This window comes from Triticum aestivum, chromosome 2A, assembly GCF_018294505.1.
Source record: "Triticum aestivum cultivar Chinese Spring chromosome 2A, IWGSC CS RefSeq v2.1, whole genome shotgun sequence".
Classification (NCBI taxonomy): Eukaryota; Viridiplantae; Streptophyta; class Magnoliopsida; order Poales; family Poaceae; genus Triticum; species Triticum aestivum.
In genome coordinates this window covers 381,240,984-381,247,890 of record NC_057797.1, presented here as the reverse complement: position 1 = coordinate 381,247,890, position 6,907 = coordinate 381,240,984, and the positions used below count along the sequence as shown (strand labels likewise).

The following is a 6,907-nucleotide window of genomic DNA, read 5'->3' as shown; positions in this document are numbered from 1 at the left end:
GTTACCCATCGATCCATGATACACAGCTTGGGACCCCCTACCCGAGATCTGCCGGTTCTGACACCAACACCAGCACCATACAGAGCGCTTTGAAAAGAATCGGCCTGTGAAGTAGTAGGCCTGCCTGCCAATCCTCCCTCCCAAATCAATGTTCATCGCTCCCATCACGGCTGAATAAACAAAGAATGTTCAAACTAGGAGCCACAGTTCATTCGATCCCCAGTCTCTAGTGTCGGATCAGATCCCACCGAAACGCCCACACAGTGTTGAAAGCAAGAAATCCTTCCGCAGCCAGTCAATGCTTGTTGGATTCGATTGATTCGACGAGCCATGACAAAAAGATAGGGCGATTCGATTCGTTTCGTTTCAAGGCGCAAACATGAAGCAGCGGAGCCTCTCGCTGTCCCGACCGCCCCCTCCCACTCCGGCGGGACCCGCCACCGTCCTGTGCCCTTCCTTCCCAGGATGGTAAGGCAAACGAAATCAGTGGAGTGGTCACTTAATCCTTTCGACCACATCACAGCTCGACGCCTTACCACCAGTACAAAGGGGAAGGAGATGGAGGCTCGCTCCGCTCCCCTCCTCCTCCCGCCCGAACAGACTCCACCACCACCTCGACCCGACCCCAGGCTGGAAATGGCGGCCTCCCTCCACCCTCGCGCTCTCCCCCACCACGCAGGTAAGCCATCCTTGTGCCTTCGCTTGAGTTCTCTCCGCTGATTTCTCGCTTGGTGCAGTTTGCAGGTGGTAGTTGCTCCGTCCGTGATGCGCTGAGGCGGACGCCGGCGCCGCGCGTGGCCGCTGTCTCCTCCATCCAACTCCGCACGTGCTCTTGGGGCGCGCTGCGCCCTCTACGGCTGGAGCTTGTCGTGGCCCCTCCTCGCCCTGGCGCTGCCCGCTGCAGGGCGCCTCTGTTCCGGCCTCACGCATGTATGCACCCACGCCAGACTTCTCTCCACCATACGATCTCCAGCAGCAGCGTCGCTGCCGTTGCTCGCGTCCCGGCGCCCATCGTCACGCCTAGGGTAGGGCCTGGGTTGCCGGGAGGGAGGCAGGTGGGTGGAGGGATCGGCCACAAGCAGCTCGGTCAACGACTGGAGTGGCCAGCTGAACGGGGAGAGAGAGCGGGAGGGGATCTTATTTGTTGTTTTAATAAAAAAACAATCACTTCAACAAAACGACAGAATGAGTACAACCGCTCGAATTCATCAGTTCAATAATGGTAACAGAATATTATTCTGTTACACGACCTCCATCCGGGAAAAGTTGTCTCCGTGGTGTTTTTTTGGAAACCCCCCCAGCGAATTCCCCACAAACCAGCAGCTCCTTGTCGTCTCCCACGCTCCTCTGTCGCGACGGAAGTCTGCTCCCCCGCGCTTCCGCAGCTCCCCCGCAGCCCTCCCGTGTCGCCGGAGCTTTCCCGCCCCATGCCTCCCCCACCCCATGCCTCCCCCAAAGCTTCCCTCTCCTTGTTCCCCATGGTGATCCATGGCAAGCAAAAGACTCATGCTTTCTTTCAATCTGCTCAGAGCGGCCATTTCCAGGTCCTCCTCATCGGGGCTGCGGCGGCGACGTGGGCGAGTAGGAGCAGTGGGCGCACGAGCATGCCGCGAAGGAGGCCACCTTCGGCGTCGGCGTGCCCGCCGCCATGCTGCGGTGCGTCAACGACCTCGCGGACGCGCCGGATCTGGGCCACCACCAGCAGAGACGTAGCCGACGGGCCCGATGACAACAAGCTCCCCCTTCCGAGCTCGATGAGGAATATGGAGGCCGCGACGTCTTCTTGGCCGGTTATGCCCCCCCCCCTTCAAAACTGATTTTTGTGTCAGAACTGAAATTGTTGGTAGAGAAATTGTTTGACAGTCTTTTGTGTTTGTTTCCGTTTCAACAGAGCTCCAACCAAGTTGAATCTTGAATGGATGGCCATTTCTTTGAAGGATTGGCGTTTTTGAGTTTGCTTGCTCGCGTCCCGGCGCCCATCGTCACGCCTAGGGTAGGGCCTGGGTTGCCGGGAGGGAGGCAGGTGGGTGGAGGGATCGGCCACAAGCAGCTCGGTCGACGGCTGGAGTGGCCAGCTGAACGGGGAGAGAGCGGGAGGGGATCTTATTTGTTGTTTTAATAAAAAAACAATCAGTTCAACAAAACGACAGAATGAGTACAACCGCTCGAATTCATCAGTTCAATAATGATTATTCTGTTACACGACCTCCCTCCGGGAAAAGTTGTCTCCGTGGTGTTTTTTTGGAAAACCCCCCAGCGAATTCCCCACAAACCAGCAGCTCCTTGTCGTCTCCCACGCTCCTCTGTCGCGACGGAAGTCTGCTCCCCCGCGCTTCCGCAGCTCCCCCGCAGCCCCCCGTGTCGCCGGAGCTTTCCCGCCCCATGCCTCCCCCAAAGCTTCCCTCTCCTTGTTCCCCTCCTTGTTCCCTATGGTGATCCATGGCAAGCAAAAGACTCATGCTTTCTTTTAATCTGCTCAGAGCGGCCATTTCCAAGTCCTCCTCATCGGGGCTGGGGCGGCAGCTCGCCCGTGGCGGCGACGTGGGCGAGTAGCAGCAGTGGGCGCACGAGCATGCCGCGAAGGAGGTCACCTTCGGCGTCGGCGTGCCCGCCGCCATGCTGCGGTGCGTCAACGACCTCGCGGACGCGCCGGATCTGGGCCACCACCAGCAGAGACGTAGCCGACGGGCCCGATGACAACAAGCTCCCCCTTCCGAGCTCGATGAGGAATATGGGGGCCGCGACGTCTTACCGAAAAAGGCTCACGCCCCGCTTTATAGATAAAGCCAATGCCAAAGCCAACATCCACAAGGTTCACACCACCAAGGACACACACACACACATAGTCCAGGAACAAACAAGCATCAAGGGTTAGTGCTGAGGGCACAGCTCAACAAGCCCAACACACACACAAAAAGCGGCACACACGCCGGGAGAGAGACGCCTCTAGTCGGGCTCCGGGGGAGGCGGCGGGAGCGGCGGTGCCAGGCGGAAGGCCAACGAACGAAGGTCGGAGAGGAGTCTGTCGATGGCATCCCGGTCCGGAGGGCGGCTAAGCGGCCGCCAGAGCTGCAAGTAACCACACATTTTGAAGATGGAGTCAGTCGCACGTCGAAGAGGCACCTTCTGAATGACAAGCTTATTGCGAACCGTCCACAACGTCCAAGCCAGCACCCCAACGCACAGCCATCTAATATGTCTGTAGCGTGGATGGGAGGCCTGGATTTCCGCAAGCAAGTCCAGGAAGTTGTTATTACACCACTGTCCCCCAACCGTTTCGCGAAAACACGCCCATAGGAACTGTGCCGTGCAACAGGAGAAGAAGATGTGATTGGCATCCTCCGCCGTGTCACATAGGGGGCACATCCCATCCCCAGGCCCATGGCGCTTGAGGACCTCCACGCCGGACGGGAGGCGGCCGCGGATCCATTGCCACAAGAAGATCCGGATCTTAAGTGCCGCGACGTCTTCTTGGCCGGTTATGCCCCCCCCCCCCCTTCAAAACTGATTTTTGTGTCAGAACTGAAATTGTTGGTAGAGAAATTGTTTGACAGTCTTTTGTGTTTGTTTCCGTTTCAACAGAGCTCCAACCAAGTTGAATCTTGAATGGATGGCCATTTCTTTGAAGGATTGGCGTTTTTGAGTTTGCTGTAAGCAATTTTACAGGGCTAATGACTTTGAAGTTGATGCTGCTAGGAAGCAGCTGATGCACTTTGAGTTGTACATTTGGTCTGAGAGGCAGATGGGGTGAATTAGGATTACTCTGCACAATTAGGGACACTGAAGAGGCAGGTTAGTTCAGAGTTGAGCATCTCCAACACATGTTCAGCTTACTACTGCATTGAGGTGCTTCATTCAAGATTCAACTGGGTTGGAGAACCGTCTGCCTGCCTATTGATGATGGTCTCAACTTGTCTGAACAATGAACAAGCAGGCAGATTTGAGGTGCTGATGTAGTGTAGGGACTGATTGATGCACCTCAAATGCTTGGTAAATTAACTAGGAGTACATGATTCTGGATGCACTTTATTCTTCTTTCTTTCTAATGGTTGTTCCTATAACAAACTGAATTGTTTCCAATTATTCATAAATAATTTTCAGTTATGCATAGTTTCAGAAATAATGTTTCCAATTTGGCTAAATCTGGCCTGAATTTGCTGCTAGTGCTAGGACATGCTCAACACCGCCCTGTTTCATTCTTGTTTTTTGTAGAACTGAATTTACTAGCACCATTTTGCAACTTGCTATTACTGTACAAATTCCCACCTGCTCCCCTGTTTCTTGGTCAAAACTGAATGTTGACAGAGTTTTGGTCAAAACATTAGATGATGTGAGCTTTTTCAGCTATCCAAAGTTTTAAGAGTTTTAGAAGTATTGCTTGTCAAATCAGTGAGTAGAAATTTTAGGGCTATGTCTAGAAGAAGAAGAAAAAGAAAAAGAAGAAGAAGACCCAAACTACAAATGGCTGCCATAATGACAAAAGATGATCCAAACTAAATTTCTGATTTATAAATGAGGCTAAGTATTCAGCTTCTTCTTATAACTGAACTAATGCTCTTCTCTTTACCTCTAACAAGCTTGCTCATTCATTTTGGCAGTACACTTTTCAAAGGCTTAATTACCTCCCCATTTTTTGAGTCTGAGTATTCAGTTTGACTAAATTCAAAAAATTCAGTTTGACTTTGAGAGGGAATAAACTACTATTGTTCACTGTAGTTTATTGCATAATTATGCACAATTTAGTTTACTGTAGTTTGTTGAATCAAAATGAATCAAGATACAGTAGCTGAAAATATTTGGAAATATAGTCCAACCTTGAGTAATCTGGTGGAATGATATTAATTGTTTCCAAAATAAATTGATAGATTGCTGACCATTATAATTAGTTCATCATTCAACCATAGTTGTTGATGCTAAAATTTCAGCAAGCAAGCATTTCATCAAAGCCAAACATACACAAACATAAATGCAGTCTTTTGGATCCACACTGGTCGCTGTAGTTGAAGACCACACAGGAATTTGAACTTCAGTTTAAATTTGAACTTCAATTTCATCAAAATTGGTAGTACATGCAGCATCACTGAATTTAAATGTGCACACTGAATTTTTACAGGCAACAGCACTGAACTTTACCTCTTGCGGCACAGGCGGGCAGCAGCAGCGGCGAGGGGTGGGGCGGAAAAAGGAAGTGGTGGCGAGGGGCGTGGCTCGATCACGCGTCCGGTCGTCTCGCCGCCGGGCAGACCCGCATGGCCCTGCCTGCGGAAGCCGCCAGAGAGGAGCGGCGGGCACGAGCGCGAGGAAGCGGCCTAGGACATGAGTAGCAGCACGCACTCCTGTTCCAGGTGATTGACACCCAGGAGCATGCGGAGCTTGAGGAGAACGACCTCAACTGGATCACGGCAGGAGGCTCTGACGACATGCGGAGGGGATCTTGGCAGGAGAGGAACACGCGGAGCGGATCGTGGCTGGAGGGGAACGCGTGAAGGTGGTCATGGCGGGAGGAGAATGCTCCAGCGTGGGTCCTTAGTGGCGGCGGAGCAGTTCCTGGATGGTGCACGTCCTGGCCGGCGCAGGTGAAGAATCCTACGACGGCACCCGTGTCGACGCGCGAAATCACACAGGTACAGGTGGGCGACGGCGGTGGAATCAGAGGCGCAAGTGGGCTCGTGCTGGTGGGCGGCGGCGAAATCAGCTGGGCCGCGCCTGCCCAGGCGATGCACGGGGACGACAGAGGAAGAAGATGGAGACATGGATCTATTTGAGACAGTTTTAAAACACCGAGGACTTTTTTGTAAAAAACACCAGTACACTGCGCGCTGGACAACTTTTTCCCGACGAAGGGAGTATATACCGGGGTGCCAGTCCTTCCACTACAAAAAAGACACATTCGTGACATTTTGGGTCAAGCGAAAATCTTTTCTGTTATACTTATGACACTTTTATGACGATAATTGCGACAAAACCCGGTATCATCATAGATGTGGTGCGCTCCTATTTCTATGATAAAAAATCTTGATAAAAAATGGGCTTTTCATCCTGGGCGGGCCGGAGACGCAGCTGCATGACATTTTTTGGGCCGTCCATGACGGAAAAAACCGTGGTAGAAGCGAGGGCGAGGAAAATATCGGGGTGTTCCCGGTTACGGTGGGTGGTCGGGGCCGAGCGATGCGCGTTTCTCTCGTACACGCACGCATGTGGGTGCGAGGCGTTGGGCTCTAACTGAACCCGAGCGAGGCGTTGGACTCTAACTGAACCCGAGCGATTGCACTGCAGGCTACGCGTTACTGAACCCGAGCGTTCGATCGATGGCTGTTAATTGAACCCGATCGAGCGATTCCTTCGCTACTGCTGCTAAGTGAAGCCGATCGATGCTGCCTTTGGATGAACAGTGAGCGTTGCTGGAGGGGTTTGGATGAACAGTTCCCGGTGGGGGTGGATGAACAGGACCCCGTGGTGTTGCCTCTGGATGAATAGGACCTCGATCGATCGAGCCGGTGGGCTGGATGAACAGGACCCCGTGCAGGGCAGGATGAACAGGACCACCCCATGGAGGGCATGATGAACAGTAGACGGTGGAGGGCAGGATGAATAGTAGCCCATGGAGGGGTGGTTGAACAGGAGCTCGTGGAGAGGGCTGGTTGAACAGTAGCCGGTGGATTAGCGCGCGGTGGAGGCTGGATGAATAGGAGCCCGTGGATGAACAGTCGCAGGTGGAGGCTGGAGGAGGTCGACGGTGGATGAACAGTAGCCCGTGGAGGCTGGATGGGGTCGACGGTGGAGATGAACAGTATCCCGTGGAGTCCTGTTTTGCGGTACACCACACCCCTCCCGATGAGCAGGACCCTGTTTCGACCGTAGCGCTTCAACGCAAGTCCGTTTCCTCCGTTTTGCGGTACGCCACACC

General features: G+C 53.3%; 1 long non-coding RNA gene across 2 annotated transcripts; it reads left to right on the top strand.

Annotated features, from left to right (window-relative positions):
* The first annotated feature begins 203 nt into the window (after positions 1–203).
* LOC123188728 (uncharacterized) lies at positions 204–5,279 on the top strand. Of its 2 annotated transcripts, none has more exons than XR_006495131.1 (3): positions 204–679; positions 738–3,792; positions 5,148–5,279. It is a non-coding gene; the product is annotated as an uncharacterized lncRNA (long non-coding RNA). The 2 variants fall into 2 exon arrangements; XR_006495130.1 differs by having other exon boundaries at positions 738–3,478; positions 3,583–5,155.
* Positions 5,280–6,907: the final 1,628 nt, after the last annotated feature.